This window comes from Schistocerca gregaria, chromosome 2, assembly GCF_023897955.1.
Source record: "Schistocerca gregaria isolate iqSchGreg1 chromosome 2, iqSchGreg1.2, whole genome shotgun sequence".
In the NCBI taxonomy this organism is placed as follows: Eukaryota; Metazoa; Arthropoda; class Insecta; order Orthoptera; family Acrididae; genus Schistocerca; species Schistocerca gregaria.
This window is the reverse complement of record NC_064921.1, coordinates 981,277,183-981,298,813: the sequence shown is the minus strand read 5'-3', so window position 1 is coordinate 981,298,813 and position 21,631 is coordinate 981,277,183. Positions and strand designations below refer to the sequence as shown.

General features: G+C 41.5%; 1 long non-coding RNA gene across 1 annotated transcript in view; it reads right to left on the bottom strand.

Annotated features, from left to right (window-relative positions):
• Positions 1–20,091, bottom strand: part of LOC126336718 (uncharacterized) — a 48,298-nt gene extending 28,207 nt beyond the window's left edge. The window contains exon 1 of the long non-coding RNA XR_007564987.1: positions 20,038–20,091. This is a non-coding gene — a long non-coding RNA (uncharacterized LOC126336718). The remainder of the gene's footprint in view (positions 1–20,037) is intronic.
• Positions 20,092–21,631: the final 1,540 nt, after the last annotated feature.

Sequence of the window (21,631 nt, the reverse complement as noted above, 5' to 3'; positions counted from 1 at the left end):
GTTAGGTTTAAGTATTTCTAAGTTCTAGGGGACTGATGACGTCAGCTGTTAAGTCCCATAGTGTTCAGAACCATAACATAACTTGTACATACAAAACTTCATACATTATTCGTGTATCATGTCATGTCGCATCTGTGCGGCAACTTTATTGATGTAGCCCCATCAGAAATGCTGAACATCAAACGAATAATCAGATATTCAGGGAGTGATGAGTAAGATTAATAATTGGCCGAGAGCTAATTTCAGATAGATCAGAAATTATACCATGTCGTCCATAGTTGTTTTTTACTCTGTGTGGTGCTGATTGTTATTGTTTAGAGACACTGTGATGACAGTTATCATAAAACACGGGTAGTGCTACTGAAAGACATACGGACAGCTGCGTGTAACGCATTTCTTGAAATATTTAACAGCTGAAGGTATTCGCCTTCAAAAATGTTACTGACTGCTTACACTCAGTTCGTTGTCAGATTAAAGAGACATTATCATTCTAGTTTTTCTTATCATACTGCCTTCTTAAGCCAGTAATTAACAATGACGTTCTTGCCGTAAGTCAGGTTTCTATCCACGGCCGTTCAGTCACGACCTATGGCGCCCGACATTTTTGCCCCTGTAGCTGTTAAATTAACATTATTTTCAACTAATTTTGGCGTTTAGCGAGTCACTGGGTATGGACGTTTTACTTTGTTTCAGCAGTAAAGAAAGAATACTGCATAGTTTTTGTAAACACCGTCAAAAGTATAGAATACGGTTATCTCTGATATATTCAGGTAAGTATAGCTGGAACCTGGATACTGCTTTGACCAGTATGTAGCTCTCTAATTAGAATGAACAAGAATAAAATACCCTTTCGGAGATCCCCAATTACCCTAAAGGCCTTCGAGCAAAAACTGTGCTGACTCCTTCAGTTTCTACGGTACTAAACCAACTGACCAACATCATACTTCAAGACAACACACACCAGTTGGCATGTAACGACGATGAGCACCTCGAAAAACACAGAAAAAAGTGTTTTGCAGTGACTGACGCAAATAAGTCAAAATTTCTGGAGACAGTGAATGATAATAAATCTACATTCTAAAGATCTGAAATCGAATCCCTAGAGCAAAATTTTATCGTTTGAGGAAATAAACTGTAAGTTAGTAGATTGCTCTTCCCCAGGACACGAGCCAAGAAACGAATATTAAGTATTGGTTTTATAGTAAATCATTTAACGCTTAATGTTCTTGTTCGTCTTCCGATAAATATTCAGTACTGTCGTAGAAATTGGTAGCTAATGATGGGGTAAGATTTTATGGCGATTAAATACGTCAACTGCATTTTTCGTCCCTAATTCATTCTCCCTCCACGAAGCGCAGAAATGTAACAAACCAGTAAAAATTATCTTGGTGCCTGATACTAGTTTTCCTGGATTATCACAGTAATATTCCTACTCTAGTTTCCTGCAAGACTTTGTCCGTGTTTTGTTGATTACAAGTTTTTTTTTTTAATTGCCGTATCGAGTCAGCTTACGCAGTATAAAAAAATGACTCAGTTCTTTCTGCAACAAAAAAATTCTTTATACTGCCACAACTTCTAAAGAAGTAGAAAAGTAAATTCGATAGCCCAAAATAACGGATATAACAGCATGGTCGTAGATGAAATGTATAATTTCACGAAGTATAAAAAGAAGCAACTGAGACAAACTAAAAGGAATTTTAAAACCCGATTCAGAACTTAGTGTTGGAGGGAAGTGTGGGATCGGTAAAAATAGTTGAGGGATATGAATAGAATAAGCAGAGTGAGAAGCACATATGTTGCAACAGTTATTCGGAGATGAAGAAATTCGAACAGCATTGAGTAGCACGGAGTGCTACATGAAACCAACCGTGGGACTGAAGATCACAACAACAAACAAGAAACACAAATAATTAAAAGGATGAGTCATAGGAAGTAAATCTAATTTCCGACTTCAATTGATGCAAGATAATCCTACGGTGCCCAATATTGTAAACAATCGCGTAGTCCTTCATAGAATAAAGAACAGAATGTAGCAAGAAGTAGAAATTTGCGTCCATCTGAAAAAAAAAACAAGGAGAAGACGTTCAACGACCGACGCAAATTAAGAACCACTGTTTTCTTGGCCATCGTACTCCACAAGTTCGTAGCTGTATCTAGATATCTGTGAACTAAACAGGCATTTCTAAGCCGTTCACGATGCGTCCAAGCTACGCTAGTGCCCTCTACAGGCCTCTTGTTTTAACGTTTCCACGATAGAGGACATAACTGTACACTCGGCTTGGATTCCCCAACAACTGCAGTTAATTTACACTTTTATTTAATCTGAAGAAATCTGCTGTCAGCCTGTTAACGGTAATGTATGTAAACTGTAACGTCGAACAAATCAGAATACTTATAGCTAAAGCACGCCAGTACATTCAATATAGCGAAATGTATAGGTTCTTTTTGAGACTGTTACAGGGCACAACATTTTTGAAATCCACGTGACTTATTTATTCTATTATTTGACGCTGCTTCTCTACAGAACAATGTAAGCCGATATTCCTTCTGTACTTACATTTTAAATATCTAATATTTGTTTTTCATCACCTAATACAACATTTATGTATCCATCTCTTTATGCGTTTACAATGGCAGTTCCAGATGCACGGAGAAATGGTCTGATGTACAGGCCCACACCAGTCGTCGATTTAATCTAGTTCTTCCTAGCAAATGGAGCGGCTTTTCACTAACTGAACATAGAGATGCAGAATCAGGATCGTCCGAATATGGAGAAACTAATAACAAAAGCCTCGAACCCTCACCATTCGTCACAAAGAAATTCGGTGCTAAAGACTCTGGTCCATACAGCTGAACACTTTGACACAAGGAGAACCTCACCGGAGATTACAGACCTACATCTATATCTACATCCATACTCCGCAAGCCACCTGAAGGTGTGTGGCGGAGGGTACCCTTTGAGTACCTCTATCGGTTCTCCCTTCTATTCCAGTCTCGTATTGTTCGTGGAAAGAAGGATTGTCGGTATGCTTCTGTGTGGGCTCTAATCTCTCTGATTTTATCCTCATGGTCTCTTCGCGAGATATACATATGAGAGAGCAATATACTGTTTGACTCGTCGGTGAAGGTATGTTCTCGAAACTTTAACAAAAGCCCGTACCGAGCTACTGAGCGTCTCTCCTGCAGAGTCTATCATGCAAAGTCTGTCATCTCCGTAACGCTTTCGTGATTACTAAATGATTCAGTAACGAAGTGCGCTGCTCTCCGTTGGATCTTCTCTATCTCTTCTATCAACCCTATCTGGTACGGATCCCACACTGCTGAGCAGTATTCAAGCAGTGGGCGAACAAGCGTTCTTTAACCTACTTCCTTTGTTTTCGGATTGCATTTCCTTAGGATTGTTCCAATGAATCTCAGTCTGGCATCTCCTTTACCGACGATCAACTTCATATGATCACTCCACTTTAAATCACTCCTAATGCGTACTCCCAGATAATTTATGGAATTAACTGCTTCCAGTTGCTGACCTGCTATTTTGTAGCTAAATGATAAGGGATCTATCTTTCTATGTATTCGCAGCACATTACACTTGTATACATCGAGATTCAATTACCATTCGCTGCACCATGAGTCAATTCGCTGCAGATCCTCCTGCATTTCAGTACAATTTTCCATTGTTACAACCTCTCGATACACCACAGCATCATCTGCAAAAAGCCTCAGTGAACTTCCGATGTCATCCACAAGGACATTTATGTATATTGTGAATAGCAACGGTCCTATGTCACTCCCCTGCGGCACACCTGAAATCCCTCTTACTTCGGATGACCTACGACTGGTGTTCCGAAGAAATGGGTACTCAGAACATCAAACTGAACGGGCGAAGCGGTCAAAATCGAGAACGCCTGAGAAATAGGTCGACACTCAAGCCGAGGAAGAGAAGCCAATAATCGTTTATCTGCCTTATGGTGGCCCAATATCCGAAAAGATCGGTATAGGAACATCCACTGTACTTCACTCCCCTCGTCTAAGATAAAACAGAAGTATTTGTAATGTTAAAGACGATCCTTCTCCACTAGCCGACTGCATATAGCATTCCATGCGAAAGTGTCATGTCTTATTTTCGACAGACCATGAGAAAAGTCGAGGAGAGATGAAGGCGACGTCAGCGACATACCCGACTAAAACAACCAAGCAAAGCTGCTATCGACGAGCGCTTCCTCGAATATACTCACGAAATGATATACGATGACGCCAGTGTCATGCTGCAAACGTCAAGTTTCTGGGACATCATAAGCAAGGAGTCCAATGAAATAAAGAGGCAAGGAAACCATGTGAATAGGGAAGGAAGTTTCAATTTAAATAACACTTGAAGTCCAGGACTCAATGAATAAAATAAAATTTCGGATCAAATACCTTCAGCAGTCTAAATTTCCAGACGTTGTTTTATTTGTGCAACCAGTTTAAACGCTAAATGACGCCATCTCCTAGCCACCTGATAGACGCGTAGGAAGAATTCCACCTCTGTTCTAGTCAAAATAGAGGCCAGCATTCAGCAGACTTACTAACACAGAGATCAGTGATGATCGAAAGGATACCGGTCACTGAATGCTAGCTCTTATTTTGACTGGACCAGAGCTGGGATTCTTCCTGCACGTTGGTCAGGTGGCCTGAAGATGGCGTAATATAGAGTTGAAACTGGTTGCTCAAGTAAAGTAAAAATTGAAAATTTAGATAGCTGAAGGTGTTTTGATCCGACATCCTCTATTAAACAGCCGATGTCCTGTGACCATACGTGTAAAGATGGACTTAAGAAATTCAATGTATGGCAGTCTCGCATACCATCGCATCACTCAGAGTTGAAAAATGTTGAGGGAAGTTGCGTTTCAAGGGGTGTCAAAGTAAGGTCTGTAAAACAAAAGAACATCAAGGGGCGCAGTGGACGTCGAGAATCGACCTCGTCTATATAGAGCGGCGTGAGACTAACAATAGATGACAGGAGTCCAGACAGCGAGTACACATAATAGCAAAACTTGCAGCACCTGAAGAAAGTGGCCGGATCGTTCGTCGAAATATTGTGCAGAAAATGGAAACAACACCATGGGGCTCACAACTAAACAAAAGCCTTTTCCTACAGGGGAAAGTAAAAAAGAAAAAAAGTAAAAAAACAGATGTACCAGAGTATGCTCTTCATTCAGGAAACCATGGAGTGATGTTTTTCGAAACAAATATTTTATCTACACAGACGGTCAGGTATCCACAGTTGCGGAGAGAGGCCATCGGAGTTCATATATGAACATGGGGACGGTTGTAACAGATCATAAAAAGCCATGAAACGTAATGATATTAGACTATAGCTTTCCAGGCTCGATAGATACCCTTACCTTTGACCAACGATAACTCGGTATTATGCTTTACCTTTCACGAAAATCATCTCTTTTGATCACATACCTTGTTCGAAGTATGAATGTCACTTTCTGTCGTCTGATCTGTAATTCGGTAAGACTCAACTAAACCGGGAGCACCTCTGAATATGACCAAAATAGCTCTGAACGAAACTTCAGGAACAAAAATTTTTCATAGATCATCCTATAGTTTCACCAGAAGCTAACTGCTGACACTGGGAACACCGCTGCAGGAAAGTCGTATATAGTGGGTCGAGGTGCTGTAGACGTGCTTTCATCTGTAACCCATGAAAGGGGCTTTAAATTCCTTACCGTTGGTGCCACCTGGAAGGAATACTGTGATGGATTCTTGAATGGCCACATCCACTTCTGGCACCCCGTCTCTTTCAGCTGAACCAGTGCCTTGCCTCTAACGTTACCGAGGTGTTAATTTCAAACCTTCCTTTTTCCCCACCTCTAAACTGCGATTTTACTTCTGTTAGTATTCGTTACTTACAGTTGTGGCTTCAAGGACGTCAAGGGAGAATCTGCATATTATTTTATGCACAACGAAGAGAAATGTAAACATCGGACAGGGCTCACAGTGAAAAGTTCACGTTAGCATAAACAAATATTGTCACACAAATATTCAAGAAAGGGTGTAGGAATAATCAGCTAAAAAATTACAGACCCATATCATTAACGTCGATATGCAGCAGGACTTTGAAACATATACTGTATTCGCACATTACGAATTACATCGAAGAAAACGGTATATTGTCAAACAGTCAACGCAAATTTAGAAAATATCGTTCTTGTGAAACGCATCTAGTTCTTTACACCCAAGAAGTGTAGAGTGCTATTGACATGAGATTACAAATGGGTTCCGTATTCTGTATTTCCGGAAGGCTTTTGACACTGTGCCACACAAGCGCCTTGTAGTGAAATTGCGTCCGTATGTAATATCGTCAGTTATATGACTGGATTCGTGATTTCTTGTCAGAGAGATCACTGTTGGTACCAACTGACGGAAGGGCGTCGAGTAAAGCTGAAGTGATTTCTAGCGTTCGCCAAGGTAGTGTTGTTGGCCCTTTGCTGTTCCTTGTCTGAGCAGCCGTCTTCGGTTGTTTGCAGATGACGCTGTCTTTTATCGACTAGTAAAGTCATCAGAAGATCGACACAAATTGCAAAAAGGTTTAGAAAATGTATCTGTATGGCGCGAAAATTGGCGATTGACCCTAAATAAAGAAAAGTGTGAGGTCATCCACTTGAGTGCTAAAAGGAATCCGTTAAACTTTGATTACACGATAAATCAGTCTAATCTAAAAGCCGTAAATTCAACTAAATACTAAGGAATTACAATTACGAACAACTTAAACTGGAAGGAACACACAGAAGGCTGTGTTGTATTGGCAGGATACTTTGAAAATGTAACAGATCTACTAAAGAGACTGCCTCCACTACGCTTGTCCGTCCTCTTTTAGAAAACTGCTACGCGGTGTGGGATCCTTAGCAGATAGAATTGAAGGAGTGCATCGAAAAAGTTCAAAGAAGGGCAGCTTTTTGTACTATCACGAAATAGGGGAGAGAGTGTCACTGAAATGATACAGCATTTGAGGTGGACATCACTAAAACAAAGGCGTTTTTCGTTGCGACGGAATATTCTCACTAAATTTCAATCACCGACTTTCTCTTCCAAATGTGAAAATATTTTGTTGACGCCGAGCTACACAGGGCGAAGTGATGACTATGGTAAAATAAGTGAAATCAGAGCTCGCACGGAAAGATATAGGAGTTCGTTCTTTCCACGCATTGTAGGAGATTGGAGTAATAGAGAATTGTGAAGGTGGTTCTATGAATCCCCTGCCAGGCATTTAAATGTGATTTTCAGAGTATCCTTGTAGATACAGATGTACAACATTGTAATGAATTGTACGTATTCCGCAGAACTTTCTTTTATAAACTAATGAAGACAATGCGTTTCTTACACGCAAAAATATAACTAACGTAAATGAAATTTCTGTTACCTTAGTATTACATTTTCAGTATGAAACTAGTTTTAATGATCTCGTAAGCAATGTATCAGAATTGTATTCCATTTTGTGCGGAGTTACAAAAACGAAACAACTATAAGCTGAATTATTTTGGTGAGAGTTATAATAAAGTGAAGAATCTTGCGAAAGGTAACATAAAACAGAATTTCCTGCACAGACTAAAGCGCAATTTATTCGTCGAAAAAGAGCAGCGAATCGTAAAAATGTAACATCTTTCAAACCTGATTCTTTTAATTACTCTCCTAACTTAACAATTATTTCTTGGGCTATATTACACTATCCCGTTAAATAATATGCGTGGGTTCTTCAAGTAGTCATAAGATTAACAGGAAAATAAATAGAGAATTATTCGCGCCTGCCCTGCTCGTCTGAACCTCGAGCAGACCCAAGCAAGGAGGTTCTCTTTACACTGCGGCATGAAGATTCTTCTGTTTATTGACATTCTTACACTGAAAAATGAGAAACATGTGACACGACGCATGAAATTGTGTTAAATAAGCTTTCCATATGAGCTGCTCGGCCACCTCTGTTACTTCCTTTTAAATACGGATACCACTGCACGCCCGTAAATTAAACGTCCCTGCACACCAGGCGAATACAGATGACCACATCAAATGGTCGAAAAACTTATGAGCGCCACTAGAAATGTTTCAGTTTCTTTTGAAGAAAGTTATTCATGCGCATTAAGGAGATACGTTGACTGTTTTCTTGGCGCTATCGCCGTTTCCTTTGCTTTCTACAGTATTTAAACCATATTATTCGCAAATGGGTAAAACGTCCGTATGCTATCTGGAGGGCTACACGGCTCCCATGTGTGTCGTTGCATGAAGCCCTCTACTGTGTCTTAAGAGAGTTTGCTCGGAACTGCTCGGCCATTTTCTGTGTATAGTCATTCATGCACGTTAAGCGGATACTTTCTCTGTGTACTCGGCGCTGTCGCTGTTTCGCTTACCTTCCATCTAAACTAAATTCTTTGTAAATATAGAAAATGGCCACACGACATCTGGAGGTCGGGAGAGCGGGAACGTGTGTAGTCGCCTGGAGCCCACCTCTGTGTAGCGGTGTCTTATGGAGACCACACCGTGGTTCAAATAAAAAAAAATCTATTTTCGGTTTTCATTATATTTCGATACATTAAGGTTTTATTTAAGTACTCTGAAAAAGATTTTACTGGAAAAAAAGTTAGTAGAGCATTTAAAGAGCATTTTCCTAACACGAGTGTTTATGTGCCACGCCCACTTTTCTGTCACCCACTTCTCTGCATATATTTTAGATCTTTATATCCCCTACATTGCACGTTAGGGACTCTTTTTTACTCCCGAGTGTGTTGGCTATGCTTGGAATGCAACGGTCGGTATTCTTTTGTTTCTGCTGTTTGTAAACAACCCGCTTTCAAACACGTGGTTAGTTTTGTTCAACTGCATTGTGAAATACAAAACTTGCAGGTATACTATGGGCAGGCAATTTGGAGATATAAAGAAAATCTGGAGGCAATGATGAGAGATGTTTGGGCTATATTCTACCATAAATCCTCTACTGATGATAAGCCGTGTCATGGATTGTGTTCATCAGGAGAAACTTCGTGGTGCAAATAAAATAGGGCTTAGACAACTGGAGAATCTTATTCCCACCAGCATTCTCTTCCTGCCGCTGTTATTACAGCAATTAAACCTATTTTCAGAGACCTGGCTCATCCTGACCTTCTAATGAAAGGTCTGCATGGGCAGGCACAGAACCCAAATGAATGTTTCAACAGCATAATTTGGAACTGTCGTCCTAAAACTGTATTTGTAGGCATGCGTACAATGAAACTAGGAGTTCATGATGCTGCTATTACATTCAGTTGTGGTAATATTGGAAAGTGTTTGGTACTGAAAAAGCTGGGAATTAATCCTGGTGAAAATATGATCACTGGGCTGCAGCAATGCTATAAAATGAGGATAGCCGATGTAAAAGGTTCTGCATCTAACATGGCCACGGAAGCAAGACAAACATCTAGGAAGGTGAAAAAGAAGTTGGAAGGCCTGCTAGAGGCAAAAGAAGGGCCATCATATGCAGCAGGACAGTTTTAATTAACTGTAAGTAACAAATTTTATAAGTTTTTTCTTTAAAGTCAATTTCCCGCAAACTAAAATTTTCAGTACATATGCCCCATTATACCAGAAACTATCATTGTTAATGAATGAAATTTTCAGAGACTCTGCATAACATAAAAAGCCACCTCGGTTACTACATTCATTAATATTCCCCCACTAGGAAGGTCATAAAAAATATTTTCTGCAGAAAAAACTTAATATTTTTTGTTAATAAATTAAAAAAAGTATGTGTTAAAAACTATAAAATGGATAAAGTAGATCTTAGTACAGTTGACTCTATTAGAATCATGTAACATATAGTAAAATATTAAAGTCCTGAATCAAATAGCTTTTATCTGAAATGGGTAAAAGACTTGCCTAAATTAACATGGGTTAGATAGGGAGGGTGTGGTCCCCTTAAGAGAGTTGGATCGTAGTTTCTCGGGTATTTTGTTACATTTGACAAAAATTTTGTGCTGTGTCATTTCGCAATGAAAACAAGTACGGGCCTGCGAAATACGCAACGTCAACTTAACTTCATCGAAAAAAAATAATGTTTATGATTTATAATTCATCTATATTTAAAACAAAGTGTACCTTTTCAAAGCAGAACGACGTGGAACGAGAACATAAGGTCAATTGCGTAGAAGGCGAATGGTTGCCTGGGGTTCAATGGGATGACTGTAAAAAGTGTAGCTCCTTTATAAAGAATGCCGTGTACAGAACACGTTAGTACTGCTTGAGTACTTGGGAGCGCCACTAGGTCGCAGTGAAAGAAGACATCGAAGAGGCGTGCCGCTGTATTTGTTATCGGTAGGTTCGACCAACACTCGAGTATTGCGGAAGTCTTCGTGAACTCTAACGGGAATCACTGGATTGAAGACGACGGTGTTTTCGTAAAACGTAACTGAGAAATTTTAGAGAACCGACATTTGCTGCTGGCATCAGAATGAGCTTAATGTCACTAACGTACATCTCGCGTAAGAACCACGTAGAAATGATAAGTGAAATTAAGGCTCCATTTTCGAGTGGAGTTGGAAAGGAAATGCCTATTGTTAAAATTTACGGTGAATTCGAGAATTGTGGAAAATAAATGACAGCTGAAGTTTTCATCATGCATTTTTGGAGCCTGAATGTCCCCATAGAAATGAATATTAGTGGTAAAAAACAGCCTCCGCCATGCACGATGTGGTGGCCTGCACAGTATGTACAGGGAATAGGCAACGTAATGTGTACAGTGGTAGTACTGGGATGGTTATGTTTGACGGTCAACAACGCAGGTAAGACACATATCGCTCTAGACTGTGCGTTTTCAGTATGGACTAGGCATCAGTACAGGTAGTTTACGAGTAGTACACACTTCGTATTTGCATTCACAGGCCCAGATCCACGAGCAATGGAAGACCTAATAAAGTTCCAAAGAGGGCAGATTGTGAGGGCCCGATTAGCTGGAGCATCAGTAACCAAGACACCCAACTTATTGAATGTTTCAAGACCAACTGTTTCAACTGTCGTGACACCCTACACAAAGCACGGAAAGACATTATCATGTAACCATAACAGTGAGCGCAAGACAAAATTAAATGACAGATTTCGTCGTAGATTAACACGAATTGTGTCAAAACAACACAAAACTACGGCTGCAGAAGTGACTGCGGAGTAGTTGGTGTTAGAGGTGCATCTTTCTTAGATTGAACTCAGCTGATATGTATAACTGATTAAAGGAAGTCCTTCTAAGGGCTCACCTTCAGAGGATTTCATGTCTCCAAGTAGAGAAGGAATCAGCATATTTCATCAAAATATAAGCCGTATTAGAGACAAAGTTAGTGAACTGCTATCAACGTTGACTCTGAAATTATTGGTATGTCGGAGCACCACTTAAATAATTTGACAGTTCCGAGGCTTCCTTTACGAGGATACAGATTAGCTGGCTGTTTTTCAAGGGGTTCCTTGCGGGGTAGGGGAGTGGCTATATATGTAAAAAACAGTATTCCATTTGAGAACATAGGCCTATCACGGCACTGCACTGAACAAATACTGAATGTTGTGCAGGGGCAGCTGAATTTAATGACACTAAACTTCTAATTGTTGTTGTTTGCCGGCCGGAGTCGCCGAGCTGTTGTAGGCGCTACAGTCTGGAATCGCGTGACCGCTACGGTCGCAGGTTCGAATCCTGCATCTGGCATGGATGTGTGTGACGTCCTTAGGTTAGTTAGGTTTAATTAGTTCTACGTTCTAGGGGACTGATGACCTCAGAAGTTAAATCCCATAGTGCTCAGAGCCATTTGAACCATTTTGTTGTTGTTGTTGTTGTTTACGGGTCCCCTAACTCTGGCTTCAGAGCATTTCTTGTGAAGCTAGAGAGGGCGCTTGATTCACTTTGTAGGAAGTACCAGCAATTAGTAATATATAGTGACTTTAATATAATGCATAATGGTTCAAGAAAAAGGATGTTAGTAGATATCCTACATTCATATGATCTGATGCACACAGTGTTTTTTTTCTAACTAGGATGCAGGGGAACAGTAGCACAGACATAGACAATATTTTTATTCATTCTTCATTACTAGATGGGCATTCTGTTAATAAAAGCGTGAATGGCCTTTTCAGACAATGATCCATAAATTTTAACACTAAAAGGCTTTTTTACTCAAACAAATGTCAAATGTAATTACAAAGTGTGTAGGAAAGTTAACCCAACAGCAATAGAGAATTCTGTAAACGTTGTCAAGGAACAAGAGTGGCAGGATATTTATAGTGCCAATAACATACATGATAAGTATAATTCTTTCCTTAGCACATTTCTCATGCTCTTTGAGACTTGCTTTCCATTAGAGCGTTCTAAATGGGGTACTAGAAGTAATAGGCAGCTTGGGTGGCTCACTAGCGGGATAAGGATATCATGTAGAGCAAAGCGGAACCTATATCAAAATGTTAGAAGTAGTCACAATCAAGCTGCAGTAGTCCATTACGAAACAGTATTGTAAGGTGCTTAAAACTGTTATTAGGGAAGCAAAGAGTAAGTCGTTTGCAAATAGAATAGCTAATTCACAGGATAAAATTAAAACGATATTGTCAGCTGTGAAGGAAGTGTCCGGTCAGCAGCACAAGGTCGACGATATAAAGTCAGGTAGCAGTAAAATATTTCTGATACTGATAAATTACATTTGTGTACAGTATTTAACAATCATTTTCTGAGCATTTGCTGGTGAAGTAAATAAAAATTTAGTTTCTACAGGGAACCAAATAACTCTCTTGGCAAATGCCTTTCCGAAATTTATGTCTGAAATACTCCTCTGTGATACAGACAAGGGAGACATTGAATCAATAATTAAATCACTGAAGACTAAGGCCTCTCATGGATATGATGAAGTGACTGGCAGAATATTAAAATACTGCACATGTTAGCCCTCTATTTAGCCGTATTTGTATTTCTCCTATAGGAATAGTCAGTTTCCAACCGATTAAAGTACTCAGTAGTAAAGCTGCTTTATAAAAAGAGAGAAAGGGATAATGTCGACGATTTCAGACCTATTTTTATGCCATCAGTGTTTGCTACAGTTACTGAAAAGGCTGTGTGTGTAAGGAAAATTGATTATTATATATCACGCGACTTGCTATCAAATGTACAGTTCGGCTTTAGAAGTCGTTTAACAACTGAAAATGCTATATTCTCTTTTCCCTCCTTTAAGGCATTTGATTGTGTTGATCACAAAATATTGCTCTGGACGTTGGACCATTACGGAATACGTGGAGTAGCTCACAATTGGTTCACCTCTTAGGTTAGCAACAGACAAAAAAGGTCATTATTCACAATATTGAGAATGGCTGTGATGTGGGGTCTGAATGGGGTACTGTCAAGTGGGGGGGGGGGGGGGGGGTGCCCCAGGGATCAGTGTTGGGGCCACTCCTGTTTCTTATCTATATAAATGATATGCCGTCTAATGTTATCGGTAACGCTAAAATATTTCTGTTTGCTGATTACACTAGGATGTTGTGTGCAACACTGGTTCGGTTTCAAATAGTGTGGTTCATGATCTAAGTTCATGGCTTGTAAAAAATATACTAACGTTAAATCATAGTAAAAGTCAGTTTTTACAGTTTCTAACACACAATTCAACAAAACCTGACGTTTTAATTTCATAGAATGGGCTTGTGATTAGTGAAACTGGACAGTTCAGGTTTCTAGATATTCAGAGAAATAGTAAACTGTAGTGGAAAGCCTGCGTTCAGGATCTTGTTCAAAGACTTAATGTTGCCATTTTTACTATTCGAACGGTATCTGAGGTGACTGATCGTTCGACAGTTCGTTCTCTTATGTCGTATACTGCTACACCAAAACCATTAGTGACGACAACAAAAGCAACGAAGCGTGAAACATGGTGTCAGAAGGATAAATCCTGGACGGCTGATCACATGAAACATTTCATATGTTGCGACTAGCCAACGTTTCCCTTATTTCGAATCTCGGACCGGGTTTACGTCTGGAGAACGCCAAAAGAAGCCTCCATTCCTGAGTGCTTGATTCGAACGGTTAAGCATGGAGGTGGAAGTGTGATGGTGTGGGCAGCCATGTCACAGTATTCTCCTGGTCCCATCATTACTCTCAAAGACAGTGTCACAGCCAACGGTAATGTGAACATTTTATGTGATCAGGTGCGCCCCGTGATTCAAGTGTGTTTCCTAACAATGACGCCATTTTCAGGACCGTAATGCACCCATTCCCACAGTCAAGAGAGTACAATCGTGGTATGAGGCGCATGCATCTGAACTGCATCGTCTTCCCAGGCCAGCACAGACCCCCAAGCTTGAAAATTATCGAACCCTTGTGGAAGGTATTGGAGCACACAACTCGGAGCAGATTTCCACCTCCCCCGTCACTACAGAAGTTAGAAGAGGTTATGATCTAAGAGTAGCATAACATTCCACTGGAGAGTATACAATGATTGTTGTTGTTGTTGTGGCTGTCCAACCCTTTATTAATAAGCCATTCCCAAGTAAGTACAGGCGTTCACATTATTTTGCCTACCTCCTGTATATACATGTAGCTGTAGATATCTTCACAGAATCATGTGGAACAATATTTAGGGGGCTTAATAATACACTGCCCAATAAATAAAGTAAAGCTTCCAGAGACATGTTAGGATGTCAACATAGCTTCGCACATGTACACCTCATTTGTTGGCATATAAATGATTAGAGTTGCAGTTCTTTGTGACAGGAGGAACGGACACCAGACTGCGTTACTGTTGTCCGCATTTAGTGTTGTTATCCGTTCTCCAAGGGTAAATATGGGGCATGAATAGCGTCAGACGTTGAGTGATCAATGTGGATGACGCTGACATACCACATACTCGTGTAAGACAGTGTCATCAGCACCTGACAGAGTTTGGAAGTGGTCTTCATTTGGCCGGCTTGTCGAATTGTACATTATGTAAGCTTGGGAGGCATTCGGTAGTGTGGCTCGATGTTGGAGTATATGGGAACGTAAGGGGAGACATACTTGTCAAGGTTCCGATCGACAAAGACTGGCCACCGTGAGGGAGGAGTGTCTTACTGCGCTCTAAGCGACTGCCACCTGGTAACAAGTGAGGGACTCCTAGCAACGTTCTGTGTCATCACGAACCATTGGTCGGAAGCTATCAGCAGCTGAACACGGGATTTGTCGTCCCATCCTCAGATTGCCGTTAACCGGGAAGCATGGACTGCCGATGAATGGCGTCGCACTGTACTGAGAGGAAACGCGGTTCTGTATTACTTCGGGTAACCATCGTCGGCGAATATGGCGGCGACCTATTTACCATTGTTTTGGAGAGGCACAGCGGTGTAACTGAAGTAGTCATGAGACAGAGCGATGGGTCACGTAATAATTGGGGAAACTCTGACGTCGCAGCGGTACGTCGTGGACATCGTCCGTCCTCGTATACATTGAAGAGCCAAAGAAACTGGTACACCTGCCCAATATGGTGTAGGACCCCCGCGAGAATGCAGAAGTGCCGCAACACGACGTGGCATGGACTCGACTAGTGTCTGAAGTAGGGCTGGAGGAAACTGACAGTATGAATCCTGGAGGGCTATCCATAAATCCTTTAAGAGTACGAGGGGGTGGAGATCTGTTCTGAACAGCAGGTTGCAAGGCATCCCAAATACGCTCAATGATGTTCACGTGTGGGGAGTTTGGTGGACAGCGGAAGTCTTTAAACTTAGAAGACTATTCGTGGAGCCACTCTTTAGCAATTCTGGACGTGTGGTGTGTCGCATTGTCCTGCTGGAATTGCTCAAGTCCATCAAAATGCACAATGGAATGGATGCAGATGATCAGACAGGATGCTTGAGTCCGTGTCACCTGTAAGGCTCGCATCCAGACGTATCGGCGGTCCCATATCACTCCACCTGCACACGCCCCACACCTTAACAGAGCCTCCCAGCTTTAACAGTCCCCTGCTGAGATGCAGGGTCCATCCTGCTGAGATGCAGTGTACATGGATGAGGTTGTCTCCATACCCGTACACGACCATCCGCTCGATACAATTTGAAACGAGATTCGTCCGACCAGACAACTTGTTTCCAGTCATCAACAGACCAATGTCGGTGTTGACGGGTCTAACCGAGGTGTAAAGCTTTGTGTCGTGCAGTCATCAAGGATACATGAGTGGGCCATAGGCTCCAAAAGCCCATATCGACGATGTTGGTTCGCACGCTGACATTTTTTGATGGCCCAGTATTGAAATCTACAGCAACTTGCGGAAGGGTTGCAATTCTGTCATGTGGAACGATTCTCTTCAGTCGTCGTTGGTCCCGTTCTTGCACGATCTTGTTCTGGCCGTAGCAATGTCACAGACCTGGTGTTTTACCGGATTTCTAATTTTCACGGTACACTCGTGAAATGGTCGTAAGGAAAAATCCCCACTTCATCGCTACTTCGGAGATGCTGTGTTCCATCGCTCGTGCGCCGACTATAACACTCACTTAAGACTTAATAATTTCCCATTGTAGCAACAGTAAGCGATCTAACAACTGGGACAGACACTTGTTGTCTTATATAGGCGTTGCCGTATTCTGCCTGTTTAAATATCTCTGTATTTGAGTATCTATGCTTATACCAGTTTCTTTGGTGCTTCGGCGTATTTATATATGCGACAGCACTGTGGTGCCATTTTCAATACAGTGTTTGTCACTGCGTTATGTCGCGGTCCTCCCATGGCCAGCAACATCCCCAGATCTGTCCTCGATACAAGACGAGTAGGATCAGCTCTGACGTCACCTCTGGCCCAGTGACTACAGTTGTGGCTCAGTTCGTCTCAAAAGAGGATGCAACTGCGTTATGACTCCCTTCCGAGCCGAATCAGTAGATGCATACGGACCAGGCCTGGTACAACATCATATTGATATGTGGGCTACACTGCCAAGTTGTTTGTAAATTTCACATGATTTTATAATCACTGTAATAACATACCATACCCTCTCAAGAAAACAAGTTTCATTTCGCTTCCTCCTTCCTACCTGGATGTTTCACTTTTTACGTCAAGCAGTGCTTTACAAAAAAATATGTCAGTAAGAGTTAAAAGTTTGTGAAATAAGAAAAGAAAGATGATCAACTGCTATCCATGGAAATGAATAACTGCAGCCAAAGTGTTGGGGTCTCAAGGTTAGACCACACCAGAATCGAAGACGTCAGAAGTGTGATGGAAATGAAACAGAAACTAATAGAAGCTATTGAGAGGGAGAAGTGACTATGGTATGGCGATTTAGAACGAATGGATTAAAGTAAATGGTAGTGAGGTGGATCCTATAGGGGAAGGAAAAGAAGTCGTTAGCATAGAGGATGAGTTACAGATATTAAGGAGCTATGGGCTCCAGCTACTGTGTAACATATCTCTTCTGCTTAGCTCTTAAGTTATGCATTTTACAAACCATGTTTACTAGACTTTTTTCTTTATTTTGTCCATATTCTTAAATAGTCCAGATTCTTAAATGTGTGTGCTGTACTTCTAGACTTTTTTCTTTATTTGGTCCATATTCTTAAATGGTCCAGATTCTTAAATGTGTGTGCTATACCCCGTCACGAGTACAACAAATCTGAGTTCCTTCGCAATGCAGTACGTTGTTTGGATTTCAGTGTAACCTGTTATGTTTGCCACACACATGAGCAGGATTACAATATAAATGGTACAAATGTTTATTCAAAATTCTTGCGATGAAGAGAAGTCTGTCGCCATACGTTTTACCTCAGCTTCAATCAACATGATCGTTCTGCTTCATATCCATTTTACATTTCTCCATAGGCTTCTATCAGATACTTTACAACTTTTAAACTAGGTTGACAGCTGATGGACATCTATTTTTGTCCGAAAATACTTTGTAATACTCAAAGAATACACTAATACCATCCATAAGCTATTAGTACACCTCACGAACACTAACTTAATTGTCTGGTCTTGGTCCACTGGTTGCAGAGCCTGGAATCCTAAATAACGAAGTCGACGAGGAAATTTTGGTTAGTTCTTTCCCTTACACGCTGTGGCAAGACTACAGAACAGTAACTTTATAATTTTACAGCGTCACGCTCCAGTTCGTAAAGAGAAGACACCAGCCTAGTGAACTTACGAAGAGGGAGACAATTAAGAGTGATGGAGTGCTTGATCTCAGCTACAATGATCATGACTCATACAAAGTTACGATGCCAACTGACTGTCAGATTGGCCGAATCGGCTACAGAGCAGCTCACCTGACTGCGGGAGAAAGTACAGAAAATATCGTACAGTAGTTTAGGGAGGAAATTTAGATGCATTTATCTATAATATGGATGTGCGTGTGATTCGTTGGTGTCAAATGACATAGCGTTTCTATCACTGGACTTGTGCTCCACTGAAGGACGGGTCTAATCACCGACTCGCCAACCGCCAATCCTTGGATAGCCGTTAATACTCGTAAATCAGTTCCAGTGAGTACTCCGATGTTCCCTCCAATAAGGCCACATGTAGTTTCTTTCATCACCTTTGTCCAGCAGAACTAGTTTTCCATCAACGAGATGGCCTTTCATCTTTTTCTTTAAAGTAACAACAGTGGTATATTTCCTCGGTAAGTTTTTCAATCTGGACCCATTGGCTCTCCATCAGTTATTTATTTAAGAAGGTAATACCACTGCAAGTAGTTTCCATCGTGGCGAGTACCCCAGGACTTCTTTTTTTCTTGTAGGTTACACGATGTCAGTCCAAAAAGTTTCGAAACTAGATTAATCAAACATAGACAAACGTTAAAGGTGCTGGTTCATATGTTTTACATAGTCTCTTCCCACTCGAGAACAGTCCACAGGACGTTCATACCACCAAATTAAACGGTGATAAATGTTCTACTTTCGGTTATTGTTCAACTTGCGCGTCAAAATCGTACGTTCTTCGGTCTTGGCGAACAGTCAGACACACATTCTTCACTTAATTGTGTTGTTGTAGGATCACACCAAGGCTGTCGGACTAGTCATTCACCGGCCCTTGTGACCGTGCGGTTCTAGGCGCTTCAGTCCGGAACCGCGCTGCTGCTACGGTCGCAGGTTCGAATCCTGCCTCGGGCATGGATGTGTGTGATGTCCTTAGGTCAGTTACGTTTAAGTAGTTCTAAGTCTAGGGGACTGAGGACCTCAGATGTTAAGTCCCATAGTGCTTAGAGTCATTTGAACCATTTGAACTTTTCATTTCATTAAAGTCGCGCCAGGAGCCCAAAGGGCAGCTGTCATTTGTTCGGAAATCAAGGAGTGCGGGACAGACATTACACACATTCTTCTTCGAATAATTCTGAAGATTGTCTCCAACATTTGGTTTAGATATGTTGCTCCTTTGCGATTTGTGACACAGCAAAGCTGACAGACACACTACCGTGCTTATTTATTACTTAACACTGCCTGTTCACAACTGACTGGTCGAAAGCATATCTATTATTTATAGTTGTTTGTTCAAACTGCCACCGTAGTTACTGATCTGATGCCACTTGGACACAAGGAATAAAATCAGTCTGGAAATCTTTTGGACGGACGGTGTACACTCGAACCTTTGTGGTCTTCGTTATGAAAATGGGAAATTTCTCTTTAATCAAAAGACATTTTCAGCTAAGAAATACCCCCATTTACGCAGTTCCTAACAATTCCCTAGGGGATGAAGTGGCTCACTAATTTTCAAGCAATAGATTTTCCCGTTTTGTATAAACCAGTCTAAGTTAACGTCCAGTTGGTATCTTAAACAGGTGACCCGTTTCCTCCCCTACTAGCCTCAAGTGAGCAAGTGCTCCGCACACACACACACACACACACACACCCACACACACACACACACACACTGCTCACAAATGTCTTTCATGAATGATTTCAAATGGATACCGTCGCAGCAGCAAGATAACGTCCTAATGAGAAGACGAAAGAAAGCACATTTCGAGAATGAACGTGAATTACTCTCATTCACATTACATTGGCGCTATAGGCGGCCTCAAAGTGCCTACACTTGTATTAAAAACTATTTTATTTACTACTCTTACCTTAAATTCAGGATCTAGTTACTGTCAGATTCACGTAGACATTCGAAGTTGACCATACGCTGCCAACGTAAAGTCGACCTCCTTATGAATTTAACCACAGGTCACTGCAATAGAAAGAGAATAGTGCTTCAACAGTCAGTGAAACTGAAATCTCAGTTGTTTGACACAAGGGCTACTACTAAAGGATAGCCCTACGTGTGACTGGTGCAGTCACGACATTGCCTACCCGTCTGCTGTGATACGGAGTGCACTGTTTCAACTTTTAACAAATAACTTCACAATGTCAATCTGATGCATGCGACACTGCGGACGCCTCACTTACTGCTGCTGCACATACTGTAAATTCCGTGAATCGTAAGGCTGCCACACGAAATTCTTTGAGATATAACGCGAGTAACGACTTCGGGCGTAAGCCAGGCCACATATGATCGTTGACACTCACGATTCGCCAATTTGGAATTAGGCTACGGATTACATCGCGAAGCCAGATGCCCATGAGACCCGTTATAATTATCTTTGCTTCGTAAGTAGATGGAGGAACTGCAATCTGCTAGTAAACACCTGGATCTTCTTGTGACAATACGAAATGAGTTACGAAGAAAATTCGTTGGAAGACAGAACAGCTGTGTTTCTGCAACGTTTTATACACTACTGGCCATTAAAATTGCTACACCAAGAAGAAATGCTGATGATAAACGGATATTCATTGGACAAATACATTATACTAGAACTGACATGTCATTACATTTTCACGAAGTTCGGGTGCACAGATCCTAAGAAGTCAGTACCCAGAACAACCACCTCTTGCCATAACAACGGCCTTGATATGCCTCGGAATTGAGTCAAACAGAGCTTGGATGGCGTGTACAGGTACAGCTGCCCATGCATCTTCAACACGATACCACAGTTCATCAGGAGTAGTGACTGGCATATTGTGACGAGCCAGTTTCTCGCCCACCATTGACCAGACGTTTTCAATTGGTGTGAGATCTGTAGAATGTGCTGGCCAGGGCAGCAGTAAAACATTTTCTGTATTCAGAAAGGCCCGTACAGGACCTGCAACATGCGGTCGTGCATTATCCTGCTGAAATGTAGGGTTTCGCAGGGATCGTATGAAGGATACAGCCACTGGTCGTAACATATCCGAACGTCCACTGCTCAAAGTGCCGTCAACGCGAACACGAGGTGACCGGGACGTGTAACCAATGGCATCCCATACCATCACGCCGGGTGACACGCCAGTATGGAAATGATGAATACACGCTTCCAATGTGCGTTCACCGCGATGTCGCCAAACACGTATGCTACCATCATGATGGTGTAAACAGAACCTGGATTCATCCGAAATAATTACGTTTCGCTATTCTTCACCCAGGTTCGTCGTAGAGTACGCCATTCCAGGCGCTCCTGTCTGTGATGCAGCGTCAAGGGTAACCGCAGCCGTGGTCTCCGAGCTGATAGTTCATGCTGCTGCAAACGTCGTCTAACTGTTCGAGCAGATGGTTGTTGTCTTGCAAACGTCCCCATCTGTTGACTCAGGGATCGAGACGTGGCTGCACGATCCGTTACAGCCATGCGGATAAGATGCCTGTCA